We start from the raw sequence: 22,443 nt of genomic DNA on the forward strand, positions 1-22,443 counted from the left end.
GAATGAGTCGGTTGCCATTGGTGAACACCATTACCCCTTCATATATCTGAGAATTCATACAGAGGCCCATCAAGTGATGTCAGGGTCCGGCAACAGGGCAACTGAGAAGGTATCCTGGGGGCCTTCAAGAAGAGAGGCTGGAAATGAGTCATTCTGCCATCATCCTTAACCAGAAGGTCATTGTTGCACTGAGGTGTAAATAGAGTGGTTGTTAGCTTCTGCCAATTGGTGACACACTGGCCATTGGCTAATGCCAGGAACCCTGTTCTGAGTGTGCATTCCCAAAGTCTACAAAGGTCACCTGAAGTTGTCAGAGTAAGGAATTTTTTTAGCAGAGACTTAAATAGTCTGACTTTTACATGCCCTCTAAGAGGTCCTGCATTTTTTGTTTTTTCTATTATAATTATTATTAGTAGTAATAGTACTAGTAGTACTATTGTTTTTGTTGTTCTTATTGTTGTTCGTATTATATTATATTATTTTTAACAAATTCTTTTAACACTTTCTATGAATTTTTCAATCTTATCAGAAATATTTTCCATGTGTATTTTCAATTTTATCAGAAAAAGTTTTTACTTAAGTCTTTAATTAGTTGAGAAATATTTCTTATGACTATCATTTTATCTGTATTAACATGAATTCTTTAATTTCAACTCTTTTTTAATAAAGTTCTTCAATTTTATCAGGAATATTTCCATTAAAGTCTTAAGCTTTACCAGAAAAATTTTCTATGTGCTTGTTCAATTAGTATAAATATATTTTCTATGTTTACTATTATTATTATTGTTTTTGTTTCTGTATCCATGTGGGAAGTCATTTATAAACTGATGAAGAGGTTTATCTGTAGGTTTTAGCAAGACAGAATGTTGAAATTTATCAACAAAAGCTGGTGGGTTTCCATTTTGCTTTTAGGGTTACCCTTGTCGTGTGGTGGGGGCATTTTTGCTTCTTAGGGCCCCCTTATCTCCTTTATTGAGGCTGTGCTTTTTAGGCATCTCTTATGGTCTTCTGATTTGGCCTTGGATGCCAACAGGATCTTTCCCAGGTCTCCAGTATGTTGCTTCTGTCCTCCCATCTGCGTCTTCTCTGCAGTCTGTCCTCCATTAAACACTCTCTTTGCCACTATCCTTAAATCTCTTAGACAACTCTTTCCTAACTACTCCACCCTCTGGGGCTTTGTCTTTATAGCTGGTGTTCCCTGATTGACAAAAGCTCAAGCCACTGCTGCCTTTGCTTCTGGTGATTCAGGGTCCATGGGCGTGTATTGTCAAAAATGTCTCCATCTTGTGGCCACCTTGAGCCCTGCCAACACAGATAGACGGTGGACAAAAGGCTTCCTCTTACCTTCAATGGTGCTGCAATCCCTATCTGGGTGAGTTAGGGTAATGCAAGCATATTGGGGCCAGTAACCAGCTCATATACCAAACCCACACACTGTTGTGGTTGCCAACAAGTGCTTGCTGATAGGAGCCTGAGATAGCTGTCTCCTGAGAGACCCTGCCAGTGCCTGACAAACACAGAAGGAGACTCTCTCAGCCAACCATTGAACTGAGCACAGGGTCCCCAATGGAGGAGCTAGAGAAAGGACACTAAGAAATGAAGGGGGTGCAGCACCATAGGAGAAACAACAATATGAGCAAAGCAGTATCCCCAGAGATCCCAGGGAATAAACCACCATTCAAAGAGCACACATGGAGGGACCCATGGCTACAGCCACATGGGTAGCAGAGGATGGCCTGGTCGGACATCCATGAGAGGAGAGGCCCTTGGACCCATTAAGTCTCATTGCCCCAGAGTAGGAGAATGCCAGGTCAGGGAAGCAGGAGTGGGTGGGTTAGTGAGCAGGGGGATGGGGGAGAGGATAGAGGGTTTTCAGAGGGGAAATGAGGAAAGGGGACAACATTTGAAATGTAAATAAAATATAAATATAAACATATGAACATATAATATAAAATATATAAAAATATAAATAAATCTAAAAATTAAAAATATTTTAAAAAAGCACTTGGGAAGCAGAGGCAGGTGGATTTCCGAGTTTGAGGCCAGCCTGATCTACAGAGTGAGTTCCAGGACAGCCAGGACTACCCAGAGAAACCCTGTCTCCAAAAAACAAAAGCAAAAAAATTAATGTAAATAAGAAAATATCTAATAAAAAATTCTTTAAACAAAACACAACATTACCTCTCATTGTGACCACCTTGACTGGATCAAGGTCAATTCACAAGTATCTTAATCACTGCTGCTGCTTTGATAAAATACTCTGTCAGGAGAACAGGTTTAATCCATCTCACAGTTCACAGTAAAGTCCCTCATGGTGGGCAATGCCACTCTGAAGTGTGAAGCAGTTGCTCCCTCACATCGGGTGTGTAAATAATCAGGACGCCAAGATCAATGAGTACCTGCTGCTGCTCAGCCCCTTTCCACACACTGCCCGGGGTCCTAGCCAGGGAATGGTGCCGCCCACAGTGGGTGGGTCTTCCCACACCAGTTAAGATAACAAGGCCGCCCCTTACAGCCACGCCCCGAGGCACCTAAGGATGGTTTAATGGTGGTGGAGCCACGAATGTCTACAGGGGCGAGGCTTTATGGTGAGCATAATGCTGGGAATACCTGTGGAAATGTGTGATTGGAAAGCTACTGTGGCCTTTAACATAATTGCCTGGTGCTGGGAGTCATAGCATAAACGTAACTTCTGCTCCCATCTGCCTTGATGGTCATCAGGTAAGGGGTGGGTTTGTAACCTGGGGACGCAGGTTTGTTGGAGGAATAACCTGAGGCACAGGTCTTGTAGGGGATTAGACAGGAACTAGCTTCTGTCTTTCTTGGGGGCAACTTGGAAACTAATGCGAGGGGTCAGCCCGTTAGTTTACTTGAGTTCTTGCTTAGGTCCTGTTCTATATAAAGAATTCTGAAGTTAAAAGATTTGACCTCGGGCGGCGGCAGTGGCAGCGGCGGCAGCAGTGGCTGATCCAGCTGAAGGGCCATCAGCGGTGGAACCAAGGCGACACAGGGCCCAGTTAGGCCCTGCGCCCACGACCACTGACCTTCGCTGACCAGCCGGGCGGCAAGCATCTGCGGTTCTGCGGAGCCTTTCACTGCATGGAAGCCACTTCAGATCTCGGCTTCCCGCCAGTCAGGAGAGACTTACCTCCATCTTGATTTCTGACTCCAGAGATCGGACAGACTGAGGTACACAAACATAATCCTAGGCCCAACACCGCAGGGGTCTGAGCCTGACGGGCGTTGGCCTGCACCCAGGCCCTGGGCTGTTCGGGTGGCCATCGGGGTGCCAACCCAGCCAGGAGGTTTTTTTTGCCCTGGCCGGCGCACGCGCCGCCATTTTGCCTACAGGACCCAGAGTGCTCGGGAGGGCAGAGACAGCTAACAAGCGGAGCCTGAGGCTAACAAAACTGGGGTCTAGGCCCCGAAAGGCACAGGACTGACCCCAAGAACTGGGCGGCTTGGTGGGCCATCTGTGTGTCAACCTGCCCAGGAGGTTATTAGCACAACAGACTCTTCCGGTGCTTTCAGGGAGCGCGGACGCGCACGCCGGCCATCCGGGCCACCTGGTGGACCCAATTAACAGTCATAGCCCTAGGGGAACTTTGCTTGGACCTTGGCCTCCCAGGCTTTTGCCTGGACTCAGGGCCTGGGCGACAAGGCTAACCTAGTGTGCGCCAGCACGGTTGGGGAAATCGGCTGCCCAGCGGAGTGAGCGGAACACAGGGGAGGTCACAGCAGCATACACCTTCGGCGCTCCCTGGGGGTGCACACGGGTTCCATCTGGTCCACAGACACAATCTGGGGCAAGGCCTCAGGCAGAAGCCCTCAGCTCAACTCTCTCCACTTCAGATCAGCCTGGGCGGCCGCACCACATCTCCAGGTCCCTCAAGAGGCTAGCGGGGGCTTCCGGGCGGCCAGCTGGGAGAAGTCGGTGTGCTCCAATAAATCCTGCGGGCCCCAGCGGGAGCCTTCAGGTGCCTGCTTCGGGATCTGAACAGCCTGGACAGCAGCACCCTGTCAACAGGCAGTGCAGGGTGTAAGCTGTGCACCAGAGGCCAACGGGGAAGGGGCAGCTTGCACTGGTGAGTCCAGCACTGACAAGACCAAGTAACACCAGTGAGAGCTAGATGGCAAAAGGCAAAAGCCGGAACGTCACTAACAGAAATCAAAGCAATATGGCAACATCTGAACCCAATTCTCATCTACCAGCATGTCCTGGATACCCCATCACACCAGTAAAACAAGATTTGGATTTAAAATCACTGGTCATGATGCTGGTACAGAAACACATGAACGACATACTTAAAGAAATTCAGGAGAAAATGGATCAAAAGTTAGAAGCCCTTGCAAGGGAAACACAAAAATCATTGAAAGAAATCCAGGAGAATACAAAAGCCAACAAGGAGGAAATGCAAAAAACACTTAAAGAAATACAGGAGAACTTTGGTCAACAGGCTGAGGTCATGAAAGACGAAACACAAAAATCTCTTAAAGAAATACAGGAGAACTTTGGTCAACAGGCTGAGGTCATGAAAGAGAAAACACAAAAATCTCTTAAAGAATTACAGGAAAGCACAAACAAGCAAGTGAAGGAGCTAAGCAAAACCATCCAGGATCTAAAATCAGAAGTAGAAACAACTAAGAAAACTCAAAAGGAGACAACTTTGGAGATAGAAAGCCTTGGGAAGAAATCAGGGGACAGAGATGCAAATATCAACAACAGAATACAAGAAATAGAAGAAAGAATCTCACATGCTGAAGATTCCATAGAAACCATGGACTCAACAGTTAAAGAAAATGCAAAATGCAAAAAGCTTGTAACCCAAAATATCCAGGAAATCCAGGACACAATGAGAAGACCAAACCTAAGGATTATAGGCATAGATGAGAGTGAAGAGTTACAACTTAAAGGGCCAGCAAATATCTTCAATAAAATTATGGAAGAAAACTTCCCTAACCTACAGAGAGAGATGCCCATGAATATACAAGAAGCCTACAGAACTCCAAACAGACTGGACCAGAACAGAAATACTTCCCGTCACATAATAATCAAAACACCAAATGTTCTAAACAAAGAAAGAATATTAAAGGCAGTAAGAGAAAAAGGCCAAGTAACATATAAAGGAAGACCTATCAGAATCACAGCAGACTTTTCACCTGAGACTATGAAGGCTAGAAGGTCCTGGGCAGATCTCATGCAGACTCTAAGAGAACACAAATGCCAACCAAAACTACTATATCCAGCAAAACTCTCAATCACCATAGATGGAGAAACTAAGATATTTCATGACAAAACCAAGTTTACCCAATATCTATCCACAAACCCAGCCCTAAAAAGGATAATAGGAGGACAACACCAATACAAGGAGGGAAACTTCACCCTGGAAAAAGCAAGATAGTAACCTTTCATCAAACCCAAAAGAAGTTAAACAATCAAATTTAAAAAATAACGTCAAAAATGATAGGAAGTAACAATCACTATTCCTTAATATCTCTTAACATCAATGGACTCAATGCCCCAATAAAAAGACACAGACTAACTGACTGGATACGTAAACAAGACCCTACATTTTGCTGCTTACAGGAAACACACCTCAGGGTCAAAGACAAACACTACCTTAGAGTAAAAGGCTGGAAGGCAATTTTACAAGCAAATGGTCTCAGGAAACAAGCTGGAATAGCCATTTTAATATCAGATAAAATTGACTTTCAACCCAAAGTCATCAAAAGAGACTCTGAGGGACACTTCTTGCTGGTCAAAGGAAAAATACAACAAGAAGAACTCTCAATCCTGAACATCTATGCTCCAAATGCAAGGGCACCCTCTTTCATAAAAGAAACTTTATTAAAACTCAAAGCACACATTGCACCTAACACAATAATTGTGGGTGACTTCAACACTGCACTTTCCTCAATGGACCGATCAGGAAAACAGAAACTAAACAAGGACACAATGAAACTAATTGAAGCTTTGGACCAATTAGATTTAACTGACATATATAGAACATTCTATCCTAAAACAAAAGAATATACCTTTTTTTCAGCACCTCATGGTACCTTCTCCAAAATCGAACATATAATTGGTCACAAGACAGACCTCAACAAATATAAGAAGATCGTACTAATCCCATACCTCCTATCTGATCACTATGGAGTAAAAGTGGTCTTCAATAGCAACAGAAAAAATAGAAAACCCACATACACGTGGAAATTGAACAATACTCTACTCAATGATACCTTGGTCAAGGAAGAAATAAAGAAAGAAATTAAAGACTTTTTAGAACACAATGAAAATGAAAACACAACATACCCAAATCTATGGGACACAATGAAAGCAGTGCTAAGAGGAAAACTCATAGCCCCGAGAGCCTCCAAAAAGAAAATGGAGAGAGCATACATTACCAGCTTAATGACACACCTGAAAGCCCTAGAACAAAAAGAAGCTATTTCACCCAGGAGGAGTAGAAGGCAGGAAATCAACAAACTCAGGGCCGAAATCAATCAAGTAGAAACAAAGAGAACCATACAAAAAATCAACAAAACCAGGAAATGGTTCTTTGAGAAAATCAACAAGATAGATAAACCCTTAGCCAGACTGACCAAAGGGCACAGAGAAAGTATCCAAATTAACAAACTTAGAAATGAAAAGGGAGACATAACAACGGAAACTGAGGAAATCCAAAAAATCATCAGATCCTACTACAAGAGCCTGTACTCAACACAACTGGAGAATCTGGAGGATATGGACAATTTCCTTGACAGATACCAAATACCAAAATTAAATCAGGACCAACTAGACCATCTGAACAGTCCCATAAAGCCTAAAGAAATAGAAGGAGTCATAGAAAGTCTTCCAACCAAAAAAAGCACGGGACCAGATGGTTTCAGTGCAGAATTCTACCAGACCTTCAAAGAAGAGTTAACACCAATACTCTTCAAACTATTCTACAAAATAGAAACAGAAGGAACACTACCCAATTCCTTCTACGAAGCCACAATTACGCTGATACCAAAGCCACACAAAGATCCAACAAAGAGAACTTCAGACCAATTTCCCTTATGAACATCGATGCAAAAATACTCAATAAAATTCTTGCCAACCGAATCCAAGAACACATCAAAACGATCATCCACCATGATCAAGTAGGCTTTATCCCGGGAATGCAGGGTTGGTTCAATATACGGAAATCCATCAATACAATCCACTACATAAACAAACTCAAAGAAAAAAACCACATGGTCATTTCATTGGATGCTGAAAAAGCATTTGACAAAATTCAGCATCCTTTCATGCTTAAAGTCTTGGTGAGAACAGGAATTCAAGGCCCATACCTAAACATAGTAAAAGCAATATACAGCAAACCGGTAGCCAGCATCAAACTAAATGGAGAGAAACTTGAAGCAATCCCACTGAAATCAGGGACCAGACAAGGCTGCCCCCTTTCTCCTTATCTTTTCAATATTGTACTTGAGGTACTAGCTCGGGCAATTCGACAACATAAGGAGGTCAAAGGGATACAAATTGGAAAGGAGGAAGTCAAACTATCATTATTTGCAGACAACATGATAGTCTACCTAAGTGACCCAAAAAACTCCACTAGAGAGCTCCTACAGCTGATAAACAACTTCAGCAAAGTGGCAAGTTATAAAATCAACTCAAGCAAATCAGTGGCCTTCCTATACTCAAAGGATAAGCAGGCTGAGAAAGAAATTAGGGAAATGACCCCCTTCACAATAGCCACAAACAGTATAAAGTATTTTGGGGTGACTCTTACCAAACATGTGAAAGATCTGTATGACAAGAACTTCAAGACTCTGAAGAAGGAAATGGAAGAAGACCTCAAAAAATGGGAAAACCTCCCATGCTCATGGATCGGTAGAATCAATATAGTTAAAATGGCCATTTTACCAAAAGCAATATACAGATACAATGCAATACCCATCAAAATCCCAACTCAATTCTTCACAGAGTTAGAAAGAGCAATTATCAAATTCATCTGGAACAACAAAAAACCCAGGATAGCTAAAACTATTCTCAGCAACAAAAGAAAATCTGGGGGAATCAGTATCCCGGACCTCAAGCAATACTACAGAGCAATAGTGTTAAAAACTGCATGGTATTGGTACAGTGACAGGCAGGAGGATCAATGGAACAGGATTGAAGATCCAGAAATGAACCCACACACCTATGGCCACTTGATCCTCGACAAAGAGGCTGAAAACATCCAATGGAAAAAAGATAGCCTTTTCAACAAATGGTGCTGGCTCAACTGGAGGTCAGCATGCAGAAGAATGCGAATTGATCCATCCTTGTCTCCTTGTACTAAGCTCAAATCCAAATGGATCAAGGACCTCCACATAAAGCCAGACACTCTGAAGCTAATAGAAAAGAAACTGGGGAAGACCCTTGAGGACATCGGTACAGGGAGAAAGTTTCTGAACAGAACACCAATAGCGTATGCTCTAAGAGCAAGAATTGACAAATGGGACCTCATAAGGTTACAGAGTTTCTGTAAGGCAAAGGACACCATCAAGAGGACAGATCGGCAACCAACACATTGGGAAAAGATCTTCACCAATCCTACATCAGATAGAGGGCTAATATCCAATATATATAAAGAACTCAAGAAGTTAGACTCCAGAAAACCGAACAACCCTATTAAAAAATGGGGTACAGAGTTAAACAAAGAATTCTCACCTGAAGAACTTCGGATGGCGGAGAAGCATCTTAAAAAATGCTCAACTTCATTAGTCATTAGGGAAATGCAAATCAAAACAACCCTAAGATTTCATCTTACACCAGTCAGAATGGCTAAGATTAAAAATTCAGGAGACAGCAGGTGTTGGAGAGGGTGCGGAGAAAGAGGAACACTCCTCCACTGCTGGTGGGGTTGCAAATTGGTACAACCACTCTGGAAAGCAGTCTGGCGGTTCCTCCGAAAACTGGGCACCTCACTTCCAGAAGATCCTGCTATACCACTCCTGGGCATATACCCAGAGGATTCCCCACCATGTAATAAGGATACATGCTCTACTATGTTCATAGCAGCCCTATTTATAATTGCCAGATGCTGGAAAGAACCCAGGTATCCCTCAACAGAAGAGTGGATGCAAAAAATGTGGTATATCTACACAATGGAGTACTATTCAGCCATTAGAAACAATGAATTCATGAAATTCTTAGGCAAATGGATGGAGCTAGAGAACATCATACTAAGTGAGGTAACCCAGACTCAAAAGGTGAATGATGGTATGCACTCACTAATAAGTGGTTATTAACCTAGAAAACTGGAATACCCAAAACATAATCCACACATCAAATGAGATACAAGAAGAAAGCAGGAGTGGTCCCTGGTTCTGGAAAGACTCAGTGAAACAGTATTTGGCAAAACCAGAACGGGGAACTGGGAAGGGGTGGGAGGGAGGACAGGGGAAGAGAAGGGGGCTTACGGGACTTTCGGGGAGGGGGGGCTAGAAAAGGGGAAATCATTTGAAATGTAAATAAATTATATCGAATAAAAAAATGTTAAAAAAAAAGAAATGGAGACAGACATGAAACTCATATCTGTAAAAGAACAAATCAATAAACTCAAATTGAAAAAAAAAAAGAATTATTTTACCCTGGAAAAATGAAGAAAATACTAACTTGCAGTATAGTATTTGAAATGGATTTAATATGTTTGACTAAATTACTACCATGTCAAAATGTATAAACTAAGTTACCATGTCCTTTCATGAGATAAGGGAAACTATTTGATTCTAAGAAGATGGGTCTACAAATAGATTTGTTATAGTAAAAGTTCCTTATATGTTAATTACAAAAAAAAAAAAAAAAGATTTGACCTCTCGGTGAGGAATGGAAAACCAGATGTTTTAGCTTCTGGCTAAGTCCTGGCACCGCCTCTCACATGGAGATCAGATGACAGTAGATTCTTTTTATTTTCTGTTTTTTTCGAGACAGGGTTTCTCTGTGTAGCCCTGGCTGTCCTGGAACTCACTCTGTAGACCAGGCTGGCCTCATACTCAGAAATCCACCTGCCTCTGCCTCCCAGAGCGCTGGGATTACAAGCGTGTGCCACCACCGCCCAGCTCAGTAGATTCTTGTTATCTGGGAAATTACTGAAGATCTGAGATGCATGTCCTGGATTGGGGGCCATGTCCCAGCCTCTGGGGGCGTGGCCAGGTCGGTGGGGCCTGACCCACTTGCATTTTAATAAATCTGCACATTTTAGCATTCATTTCCATGCATTAGCATATCATTACTATGTGCCCAGCTGGTGGGTGTGGCTTAGGCATGGGTAAGATATAGATGTAGGAGGGGCATCAGCTCAGTGTTCATGGGCATGGCTCGGTCTGGAGACCCTCAAGGTCTCTTGTCCTACACATTGACTCTCTGAATCACTGTCAGTCTCAGGAATCTCATTCTTTCTAGGGATCTTCACAAGAAAAAAGCACTGGAAGAAACAATAAAAGAGCAGCACTAACCAACCCTCTCCATTCATAGCCTTGCAGAGACGCACTCTCCACCAGGTGCATGTGGACCCTGAGTCAGGCTCTGTCCACTGCAGATAGTAGTAGGTTCCTCCCAAAATTGCCTACCCAGACGTCCACCATTCCCTTATCCACATTCACATCCATGAGGGTCTTCTCAACTGTATATGTTACACATGTAATCCCAGAACGTTGGAGGCAGAGGCAGGTGGGTATCTGAGTTCAAGGCCAGCCTCATCTTCAGACTGAGTTTCAGCATAGTTGGGGATATACAGAGAAACCCTGTCTCAAAAAAAAAAGAAAAAAACAAAAAACAAACAAACAAACAAATATGTATCTGTCATCCGATGGGCCTAATCTGCATTGATATCCTAGATGAGAGGTGACAAATCTGTTGCAAACTGACAATCACTGATCCTGTGGCTGTTTCCTGAACTCAAAAGATCCTAGTGTGGATGTGTAGCAGCCTAAGACAATTAGCATGCCTACCTCATGTTCCTGACACTACAGGTTTCCAGAATTTTCTCTCTTTGATTGGGAGTGATCCCGGACACTTGGCAGGAAGGGCAAAAGTCAAGTGTAGTGTGGGCTGGAGAGATGTGTTCTCCATTAACAATATTTGTTGCCGTCCCAGAGTACTCAACTGACAGCTACAAACCTTGTTAACTTGAATTCTGGTGGAGTCAGATGCCTGCTTCTGGACTCTGTGGGAATTGTGTGCATGTGGCACAAAGACATTCAGCAGGCAGAGAAACCATGTGTAATAAAATTTTCTTATTAAAATGTTATAATTTTAATTGTTCTATTTAGTGTTTATTGATGTCTACATTGCCAGCGTAGTTTTCATCATGTGCACTGCTCCTCAGGGGATGTTTCTCTTGAACTCAGATTTAATTTAAATAGATATTGATAGCAATGATAATTTGTAGCTTTTTTGTTTTTTTTGTTTTTGTTTTTTTTGTTGTTGTTATTGTTTTTTCTTGTTTTATAGACAGGGTTTCTCTGTGGAGCCCTAGTTGTCCTAGAACTCACTCTGTAAACAAGGATAACCTCAAACTCAGAAATCGACGTACCTCTTCCTCCCAAGTGCTAGGAACAAAGGCTAAATAAATAAATAATAAATAATAAAAATAAATAAATAAATAAATAAATAAACTCACTTCCCAGCGAGTTTCTTTTTTTAATGTGTGCAAAGACCTGGTCTGATTCACAAGTACTGTACAATTAGACTTAGTGCCCAGGCTTGTAACCCCAGCACCCAGGAGTTAGAGTAGAAAGAAAAAAAACATTGAGGGATATCTTTGTGTAGGACACAATGAGTGTGAGATCATCCTGGATCACAGTGCATCACTAAATACATATAGTGAGAACAGCACGTAGGCCTTTCCCAGCATGAAATGGTAACACATGTCACATGGCTTCTCTGTGGTCCTCTCTCCTTCTTTCTTTTTGTCTAGGATTCCCTTTGAATATTGTATAATAATAGTAGTTTTCAAATATCCTAAACTTTATGGTGATAACATACAATTTTTATACTTATTCTGATATCAACCAAATTGCTCCTACTCTATAAATTGCTTTAACTTACACAAAAGGAGAGAACATTTTTTGAATTTGTGGTTTAGTGCACATCTCAGGGCAGTTTCTTTAGAAAGTTGATAAAGCACCTGAATAAAGACAAGTTCCCACTGGGCGGTGGTGGCACACGCCTTTAATCCCAGCACTTGGGAGGCAGAGGCAGGCAGATTTCTGAGTCTGAGGCTAGCCTGGTCTACAGAGTGAGTTCCAGGTCATCCAAGGGCTACACAGAGAAACCATGTCTCGATAAAAACCAAAAAACCAAAAAACCAAAAAAAAAAAAAAAAAAAAAACCAAACAAACAAACACAAACAAACAAGCAGAAAAACAAAAAAACAAAAAAAAAAAAAACAAGTTCCTGATGTGGTCCTAACTTTTATTTGTGTGTGTGTGTGTGTGTGTGTGTGTGTGTGTGTGTGTGTGTGTGTTTGAGAGAGAGAATGTGTGTGTGTGTTTATGTGTCAGGGTATGTGTATATCTCTGTGTATGTGTGTTTATATACCTGTGTGTCTTTGTTTGTATTCACTTGAGGATCCCTGTGCTTGGAAATTTTATATTCTTTCTTTATATGATGTAATAGACCAAGAAATACTAAAGAGCGAGATATGTCAAAGCCACAGAGCATGATATGTACGGCAGATTCTCTCATTCCCCAGCATGCTCAATGGATCTTCATATAATCCACACTCACACAGAATATTAGTTCCAATCACAATCTTAGGTTTTCTTCAAGGGTCTATTTCATGGAATGCAGATCCTCTGGTATGCATGGCCACCACACACACTTGAACCACCTTCCTTACCTATTTTGAAGAAATGATTGTATGGCAATGTGTCTTACATTCCTGTATTTAGGCTATCCCATTCTTCAGGTTTCTCTCAAATTCTCCTGCCTTTCCATGAATGCAGCAATGGGAATGTAAGGACAAGATGGAAATGAGTGGGATGGCCGTGGAGCCATATGTGAGAGGATATCTGTACTTTATGGTGTTTGTCCAATGGATCCTTCTACATTTTTTAAACGGACTAAAGGGTTGATGTAGAAAGAGTATCATTTATGCTGTCTGAGAGGTGATTCCTTCTAAGGAGCCAAAATGAAACTAAAGAGGTGACAAAGATAATGATAAAAAAGACAGTCACCAAGGACAATATGTGAGAAAGGATTCTGTTATGCATGTGGGGTAAAAACCACAATACAAAATATTCTGACAGTTATCATTTTTAAAATTTCTATTCAGGATGCAGTTAAGAACATATATAGAGCAGTGTTTTGCATACTATATGAAGTAAATAGTCAATTATACAATCTAAAAATGAATGCCATGGTTTGTGTGATATGTTATAAGACAGATGTTTCACCTTCGTGTAAGGCCAGTAGTTTGTTGGAAACAACTGAAGAATTTTTCACTAACAAAGATAAGGTTATATTCAACCACTGTGTCTCCTCCATTACTACTTTGTGTGGTACATGAACAATAAAATTTTGAGAAAATAGTCTTAGCATCAGTATTAACATCCTTATGTTTAGTAAGGTGAAATGGTCTTCTGTTATGAGTTGGAGTATATTTGAGAGTCCTTCACAAAATGATATAACTTGAACCAGCTGTTTCCTTCTTCAGATCCCTACATGAAGAGCATGTACCTGCTGCATGATAAGAAAAGAGAATTGAAGTCCAAGGATATGATATAGGACACCTGAATAACTTTACAAATCTGTGGGATTGATGACTGAATCTCCTGCATCACATTTGAACCAGGGATCACTTATGATTAGTGTAATGGAAGTCACAATCTATTAGTGAGAAGTGCTCCTTGACAACGGGATTGTGTTCCATATTTGGTGAATATAGCTTTCAGATTTGGCCTCAGTATTTAATAAAATTGTTCAGTTTTCCTAAGTTGTATGTGACAATTGGTGTGCTGAAGTAAGCCAAAGTCTCTACTTTCATCTGGGATATTGAGATTCATCTATACATGTCATGGATAATCACACGTGAGAATTATTTTCTAAATAACAATTTCATAAACTAAACATAGTTTTTTTTAAGGACTCTTGCTCCTTCAATTGTTTAAGAGAAACACTGCATTTTGAAAGCGATCATACATTATATATATATATATATATAAATATATGTGTGTGTGTGTGTGTGTGTGAGTGAGTGTGTGTGTGTGCGTGTGTATGTGTGTGTGTGTGTATATATATATATATATATATATATATATATATATATATATACACATATACATATATATATATTTGGTGTTGCGTTTTTGTCTAAGCGTGCAGCCTCAAAATAGAACGCACAAGAGAGTTTTCTCTTGAAAGAATGTGTCAGAATACCACGTTACAAGGAAATACAGTGTTGCAGAGTAAAGACAAATACATACGTATTGGAAATACTTAAACTTTATGAGAAGAAATAACGCATTGTGCAAAATTATCTTGTTTTTCCTAAACAACACGTTGTAACTCGAAAAGCTTTGGTGTAGCTTGTATGTCTCAGCGTGTAGCCTCAAAAGAGAACACACAGGAGAGTTTTCTTTCGAAAACATATGTCAGAACACCACGTTTTAAGGAAATCCTGCATCGTGCGAAATTATCTTTTTTTTCCTAAACAACATGTTGTAACTCGAAATGCTTTGGTGTTTCGTGTATGTCTAAGTGTGTAGCCTAAAAAGATAATGCACAGGAGAGTTTTCTCTCGCAAGAAACTATAAGAATACCATGTTAAAAGGAAATACAGTTTTGCACATTAAAGCAAATACATACCTATTAGAAATACTTAAACTTTTCAAGAAGAAATAAGGCATTGTACAAAATTATCTAGTATTTCCTAAACAACACGTTGTAACTCGAAAAGATTTGGTATGGCGTGTATGTCTAAGCGTGTAGCCTCAAAAGAGAACGCACAGGAGAGTTTTCTCTCGAAAAAATATGTCAGAATACCACGTTTTAAGGAAATCCCGCATCGTGCGAAATTATATTGTTGTTCTTAAACAACACGTTATAACTCGAAAAGCTTTGGTGTTACGTGTATGTCTAAGCGTGTAGCCTCAAAAGAGAACGCACAGGAGAGTTTTCTCTCGAAAGAATATGTAAGAATACCACGTTATATGGAAATACAGTGTTGCAGAATAAAGACAAATAAGCACGTATTAGAAATACTTAAACATTACGAGAAGAAATAACGCATCATAAAATATAAACTTGTATTTGCTAAACAACACGTAGTAACTCGAAAAGATTTGGTGTTGTGTGTATGTCTAAATGTGTAGCCTCAAAAGAGAACGCACAGGAGAGTTTTATCTCGAAAAAATATGTCAGAATACCACGTTTTAAGGAAATCCTGCATCGTGCGAAATTATTTGTATTTCCTAAACAACACGTTGTAACTGGAAAAGATTTGTTGTTGTGTGTATGTCTAAATGTGCAGCCTCAAAAGCGAACCCACAGGAGAATTTTCTCTCGAAAAAATATGTCAGAATACCACGTTTTAAAAAAATCCCGCATAGTGCGAAACTATCTTGTTTTTCCTAACCAACTTGTTGTAACTCGAAAAGCTTTGGTGTTGCGTTTTTGTCTAAGCGTGCAGCCTCAAAATAGAACGCACAGGAGAGTTTTCTCTCGAAACAATATGTAAGAATACCACGTTATAAGGAAATATGGTGTTGCAGAGTAAAGACAAATACGTACGTATTGGAAATACTTAAACTTTACGAGAAGAAATAACACATCATGCAAAATTATCTTGTTTTTCCTAAACAACACGATGTAACTCGAAAAGCTTTGGTGTTGCGTGTATGTCTAAGCGTGTAGCCTCAAAAGAGAACGCACAGGAGAGTTTTCTCTCGAAAGAATATGTAAGAATACCATGTTATAAGTAAATACAGTGTTGCAGAGTAAAGACAAATACGTATGTATTAGAAATACTTAAACTTTACGAGAAGAAATAACGCATCGTACAAAATTAACTTGTATTTCCTAAACAACACATTGTAACTCGAAAGGATTTGGTGTTGCGTGTATGTCTAAACGTGTAACCTCCAAAGACAACCCACAGGAGAATTTTCTCTCGAAAAAATATGTCAGAATACCACGGTTTAAGGAAATCCTGCATCATGCAAAATTATCTTGTTTTTCTTAAACAACATGTTGTAACTCGAAATGCTTTGGTGTTGCTTGTATGTTTCAGCGTGTAGCCTCAAAAGAGAACGCACAGGAGAGATTTCTGTCAAAAAATATGTCAGAATACCACGTTTTAAGGAAATCCAGCATCGTGCGAAATTATCTTTTTTTATCCCTAAACAACATGTTTTAACTCGAAAAGCTTTGGTGATGCGTGTACGTCTAAGTGTGTAGCCTCAAAAGAGAATGCACAGGAGCGTTTTCTCCCGAAAAAATATGTCAGAATACCACGTTTTAAGGAAATCCCGCATAGTGAGAAATTATCTTGTTTTTCCAAAACAACACGTTGTAACTCGAAAAGATTTGGTGTTGCGTGTATGTCTAAACGTGTAGCCTCAAAAGAGAACCCACAGGGGAATTTTCTCTCTACAAAATATGTCAGAATACCACCTTTTAAGGAAATCCCGCATCATGCAAAATTATCTTTTTTTCCCTAAACAACAAGTTGTTACTCGAAAATCTATGGTGATGCGAGTATGTCTAAGCGTGTAGCCTCAAAAGAGAATGCACAGGAGAGTTTTCTCTTGAAGGAATAGGTAAGAATACCACGTTACAAGGAAAAACAGTGTTGCAGAGTAAAGACAAATACGTACCTATTAGAAATACTTAAACTTTTCAAGAAGAAATAATGCATCGTACAAAATTACCTTGTATTTCCTAAACAACACGTTGTAACTCGAAAAGATTTGGTATTGTGTGTATGTCTAAGCATTTAGCCTCAAAAGAGAACACACAGGACAGTTTTCTGTCGAAAAAATATGTCAGAATACCACGTTTTAAGGAAAACCCACATCGTGCGAAATTATCTTGTTTTTCTTAAACAAAACATTGTAACTCGAAAAGCTTTGGTGTTGCGTGTATGTCTAAGCGTGTATCCTCAAAAGAGAATGCACAGGAGAGTCTTCTCTCGAAAGAATATTTAAGAATACCACGTTATAAGGAAATACAGTGTTGCAGAGTAAAGACAAATATGTACGTATTAGAAATACTTAAACTTTACAAGAAGAAATAATGCATCGTAAAAAATTATCTTGTATTTCATAAACAACACGTTGTAACTCGAAAAGCTTTGATGTTGTGTGTATGTCTAAGTGTGTACCCTCAAAAGAGAACGCACAGGAGAGTTTTCTCTCAAAAAATATGTCAGAATACCACGTTTTAAGAAAATAACGTATTGTGCGAAATTATCTTGTTTTTCCTAAACAACTTGTTGTAACTCGTAAAGCTTTGGTGTTGCGTTTTTGTCTAAGCGTGCAGCCTCAAAAGAGAACGCACAGGAGAGTTTTCTCTCGAAAGAATATGTAAGAATACCACGTTATAAGGAAATATAGTGTTGCAGAGTAAAGACAAATATGTACGTATTGGAAATACTTAAATTATACGAGAAGAAATAATGCATCGTGCAAAATTTTCTTGTTTTTCTTAAACAACACATTGTAACTCGAAAACATTTGGTATTGCGTGTATGTCTAAACCTGTAGCCTCAAAAGAGAATGCACAAGAGAGTTTCCCCTCGAAAAATATGTCAGAATACCACGTTTTAAGGAAATCCTGCATCATGCGAAATTATCTTGTTTTTCCTAAACAACACGTTGTAACTCGAAACGCTTTGGTGTAGCTTGTATGTCTCAGTGTGTAGCCTCAAAAGAGAATGCACAGGAGAGTTTTCTCTCCAAAGAATATGTAAGAATACTACATTATAAGGAAATACAGTGTTGCAGAGTAAAGACAAATACTTACTTATTAGAAATACTTAAAATTTACGAGAAGAAATAACGCATCGTACAAAATTAACTTGTGTTTCCTAAACAACACGTTGTAACTCGAAAATATTTGCTGTTGCGTGTATGTCTAAAAGTTTAGCCTCAAAAGAGAACCCACAGGATTATTTAGTCTTGAAAAAATATGTCAGAATACCACGTTTTAAGGAAATCCTGCATCGTGCAAAATTATCTTGTTTTTCCAAAAAAACATGTTGTAACTCGAAAAGCTTTGGTGTTGCTTGTGTGTCTCAGCGTGTAGCCTCAAAAGAGAACACACAGGAGAGTTTTCTATCGAAAAAATATTTCAGAATACCACGTTTTATGGAAATCCTGCATCGTGCAAAACTATCTTGTTTTTCCTAAACAACATGTTGTAACTCAAAAAGCTTTGGTGTTGCTTGTATGTCTCAGAGTGTAGCCTCAAAAGAGAACGCACAGGAGAGTTTTCTATTGAAAAAATATTTCAGAATACCACGTGTTATGGAAATCCTGCATCGTGCAAAATTATGTTGTTTTTCCTAAACAACACGTTACAACTCGAAAACCTTTGGTGATGTGAGTATGTCTAAGCGTGTACCCTCAAAAGAAAACGCACAGGAGAGTTTTCTCTCGAAAAAATATGTCAGAATACCACGTTTTAAGAAAATCCCGTATCGTGCGAAATTATCTTGTTTTTCCTAAACAACTTGTTGTAACTCGTAAAGCTTTGGTGTTGCGTTTTTGTCTAAGCGTGCAGCCCCAATAGAGAACGCACAGGAGAGTTTTCTCTCGAAAGAATATGTAAGAATACCACGTTATAAGAAAATATAGTGTTGCTGAGTAAAGACAAATACGTACGTATTGGAAATACTTAAATTTTACAAGAAGAAATAATGCATCGTGCAAAATTATCTTGTTTTTCCTAAACAACACGTAGTAACTCGAAAAGATTTGGTGTTGCGTGTATGTCTAAATGTGTAGCCTCAAAAGAGAACCCACAGGAGAATTTTCTCTCGACAAAATATGTCAGAATACCACGATTTAAGGAAATCCCGCATCGTGCGAAATTATCTTTTTTTTCCTAAACAACAGGTGGTAACTCGAAAAGCTTTGGTGATGCGTGTATGTCTAAGCGTGTAGCCTCAAAAGAGAACGCACAGGAGAGTTTTCTCTCGAAAGAATATGTAAGCATACCATGTTATAAGGAAACACAGTGTTGCAGAGTAAAGACAATCACGTACGTATTGGAAATACTTAAACTTTACGAGAAGAAATAATGCATCGTGCAAAATTATCTTGTTTTTTCTAAACAACATGTTGTAACTCGAAAAGATTTTGTTTTTCGTGTATGTCTAAGCATGTAGCCTCAAAAGAGAATGCCCAGGAGAGTTTTCTCTCCAAAAAATATGTCAGAATACCACGTTTTAAGGAAATCCCGCATCGTGGAAAATTATCTTTTTTTCCCTAAACAACAGGTTGTAACTCGAAAGCTTTGGTGATGCATGTATGTCTAAGCTTGTAGCCTCAAAAGAGAATGCCCAGGAGAGTTTTCTCTCCAAAAAATATGTCAGAATACCACGTTTTAAGGAAATCCCGCATCATGCGAAATTATCTTGTTTTTCCTAAACAACATGTTTTAACTCAAAAGCTTTGGTGTTGAGTGTATGTCTAAGTGTGTAGCCTCAAAAGAGAAGGCACAGGAGAGTTTTCACTCACAAGAATATGTAAGAATACCACGTTACAATGAAAAACAGTTTTGCAGAGTAAAGACAAATACGTACATATTAGAAATAGTTAAACTTAGGAGAAGAAATAACGCATCATACAAAATTATCTAGTATTTCCTAAACAACACGTTGTAACTCGAAAACATTTGGTGTAGCGTGTATGTCTAAGCATGTAGCCTCAAAAGAGAATGCACAGGAGAGTTTTCTCTTGAAAGAATATGTAATAATACCACGTTACAAGGAAATAGAGTGTTGTAGAGTAAAGACAAATAAGTACGTATTAGAAATACGTAAACTTTTCGAGAAGAAATAACAAATCATACAAAATTAACTCGTATTTCCTAAACAACACGTTGTAATGCAAAAAGATTTGGTATTCCGTGTATGTCTAAATGTGTAACCTCAAAAGAGAACCCACAGGAGCATTTTCTCTCGAAAAAATATGTCAGAATACCACGTTTTAAGGAAATCCTCTATCGTGCAAAATTATCTTGTTTTTCTTATACAACATGTTGTAACTCAAAATGCTTTGGTGTTGTTTGTATGTTTCAGCATGTAGCCTCAAAAGAGAACGCACAGGAGAGATTTCTGTCAAAAAAATATGTCAGAATAACACGTTTTAAGGAAATCCAGCATCGTGCGAAATTATCTTTTTTTTCCTAAACAACATGTTTTAACTCGAAAATCTTTGGTGTTGCGTGTACGTCTAAGTGTGTAGCCTCAAAAGAGAATGCACAGGAGAGTTTTCTCTCGAAAAATATGTCAGAATACCACGTTTTAAAGAAATCCCACATAGTGCGAAATTATCTTGTTTTTCCTAAAAAACACGTTGTAGTTCGAAAAGATTTGGTGTTGCGTGTATGTCTAAGCATGTAGCCTTAAAAGAGAATGCAAAGGAGAGTTTTCTCCCAAAAAAATATGTCAGAATACCACGTTTTAAGGAAATCCCGCATCGTGCGAAATTATCTTGTTTTTCTTAAACAACATGTTGTAACTCAAAAATCTTTGGTGTTGCGTGTATGTTTAAGCGTGTAGCCTCAAAAGAGAACGAACAGGAGAGTTTTCTCTCGAAAGAATATGTAAGAATACCATGTTATAAGGAAACAGAGTGTTGCAGAATAAAGGCAAATACATACATATCGGAAATACTTAAACTTTACGAGAAGAAATAACGCATCTTGCAAAATTATCTTGTTGTTCCTAAACAACACGTTGTAACTCGAAAAGATTTGGGGTTGCGTGTATGTCTAAGCTTGTAGCCTCAAAAGAGAATGCACAGGAGAGTTTTCTCTCGAAAAACTATGTCAGAATACCACGTTTTAAGGAAAACCTGCTTCGTGCGAAATTATCTTGTATTTCCTAAACAACACGTTGTAACTCGAAAAGCTTTGGTGTAGCTTGTATGTCTCAGCATGTAGCCTCAAAAGAGAGCACACAGGACAGCTTTATCTCAAAAGAATATGTAAGAATACCACGTTATAAGGAAATACAGTGTTGCAGATTAAAGACAAATACGTACATATTGGAAATACTTAAACTTTACGAGAAGAAATAACGCATCGTGCAATATTATCTTGTTTTTCCTAAACAACACGTTGTAACTCGAAAAGATTTTGTGTTACGTGTATGTCTAAGCTGGTAGTCTCAAAAAAGAATGCACAGGAGAGTTTTCTCTCGAAAAAATATGTCAGAATACCACGTTTTAATGAAATCCCGCATCATGTGAAATTATCTTGTTTTTCCTAAACAACAGGATGTAACTCGAAAAGCTTTGGTGTTGCGTGTATGTCTAAGCATGTAGCCTCAAAAGAGAATGCACAGGAGAGTTCTCTCTCGAAAGAATATGTAAGAATACCACGTTATAAGTAAATACAGTGTTGCAGAGTAAAGACAAATACATATGTATTAGAAATACTTAAACTTTACGAGAAGAAATAACGCATCGTACAAAATTAACTTATATTTCCTAAACAACATGTTGTAACTCGAAAAGATTTGGTGTTGCGTGTATGTCTAAACGTGTAGCCTCAAAAGAGAACCCACAGGAGAATTTTCTCTCGAAAAAATATGTCAGAATACCGCGTTTTAAGGAAATCCTGCATCGTGCGAAATTATCTTGTTTTTCATAAACAACATGTTTTAACTCGAAAAGCTTTGGTGTTGCGTGTATGTCTAAGTGTGTAGCCTCAAAAGAGAAAGCACAGGAGAGTTTTCTCTTGCAAGAATATGTAAGAATACAACGTTATAAGGAAATACAGTTTTGCAGAGTATAGACAAATACGTACATATTAGAAATACTTAAACTTTACGAGAAGAAATAACGCATCGTAAAAAATTATCTTGTATTTCCTAAACAACACATTGTAACTTGAAAGGATTTGGTGTTGTGTGTATGTCTAAATGTGTAGCCTCAAAAAAGAACCCACAGGAGTATTTTCTCTCGAGAAAATATGTCAGAATACCACGTTTAAGGAAATTCTGCATCGTGCAAAATTATCTCTTTTTTCTTAAACAACAGGTTGTAACTCGAAAAGCTTTGGTGATGCGTGTATGTCTAAGCGTGTAGCCTCAAAGGAGAACGTACAGGAGAGTTTTCTCTCAAAAAAATATGTCAGAATACCACGTTTTAAGGAAATCCTGCATCGTGCGAAATTATCTTCTTTCCTAAACAAAATTTTTTAACTCGAAAAGCTTAGGTGTTGCGTGTATGTCTAAG

The sequence above is a fragment of the Apodemus sylvaticus genome, chromosome 16, assembly GCF_947179515.1.
Source record: "Apodemus sylvaticus chromosome 16, mApoSyl1.1, whole genome shotgun sequence".
Taxonomy (NCBI): domain Eukaryota; kingdom Metazoa; phylum Chordata; class Mammalia; order Rodentia; family Muridae; genus Apodemus; species Apodemus sylvaticus.